Source organism: Nematolebias whitei, chromosome 14, assembly GCF_014905685.2.
Source record: "Nematolebias whitei isolate Nwh7 chromosome 14, NemWhi1, whole genome shotgun sequence".
Taxonomy (NCBI): Eukaryota; Metazoa; Chordata; class Actinopteri; order Cyprinodontiformes; family Rivulidae; genus Nematolebias; species Nematolebias whitei.
The window spans coordinates 1,174,498-1,175,273 of NC_056511.1; the positions used below are offsets into that span (position 1 = coordinate 1,174,498).

General features: G+C 46.8%; 1 protein-coding gene across 1 annotated transcript in view; it reads left to right on the top strand.

Moving 5' to 3' along the window:
• Nucleotides 1-776, top strand: part of apbb3 (amyloid beta (A4) precursor protein-binding, family B, member 3) — a 14,535-nt gene that overhangs the window by 6,197 nt on the left and 7,562 nt on the right. The gene's annotated exons all lie outside the window — the stretch shown is intronic.

Here is a 776-nt window from a genome sequence, read left to right on the forward strand (position 1 = left end):
GAAGGTGTCATGTGGACATGTGAAGGTGTCATGTGGACATGTGAAGACGTCATGTAGACCTGTCAAGTTGTCATGTGGACCTCTGAAGGTGTAATGTGGATGTCTGAAAGTGCTATATGGACGTCTGAAGGTGTCATGTGGACCTCTGAAATTGTCATGTGGACCTGTGAAGGTGTCGTGTGGATCTCTAAAGGTGCCATGTGGACCTGTGAAGATGTCATGTAGACTTCTGAAATTGTCATGTGGACCTCTGAAAGTGTTGTGTGGCTCTCTAAAGGTGCCATGTAGAACTCTGAAGTTGTCATATGGACCTATGAAGGTGTCAGGTGGATGTCTGAAGGTGCTATATGGACCTCTGAAGGTGTCATGTGGACATGTGAAGATGTCATGTGGACCTCTGAAATTGTCATGTGGACCTCTGAAGGTGTGATGATGACTCTGATGGTTGTGTGGACATCTGAAACTGTCATGTGTACCTCTGAAGCTGTCATGTGTACCTCTGAAGTTGTCATGTGGACATCTGAAGGTATCATGTGTAACTCTGAAGGTGTCATGTGGGCTTCTGATGGTCTGGCGGACTTCAGAAGGTCTAATATGGTCCTCTGAATGTGTCATGTGGACCTTTGAAGGTGCCAGGTGGACCTCTAAAGATGTTATGTGGACCTCTGAAGGTGTCATGTGGCCTCTGAAGGTGCCACATAGAACTCTGAAGGTGTCATGTGCATGTCGGAAGGTCTAATGTGTACCTCTGAAGGTGTCATGTGGACCTGTGAAGA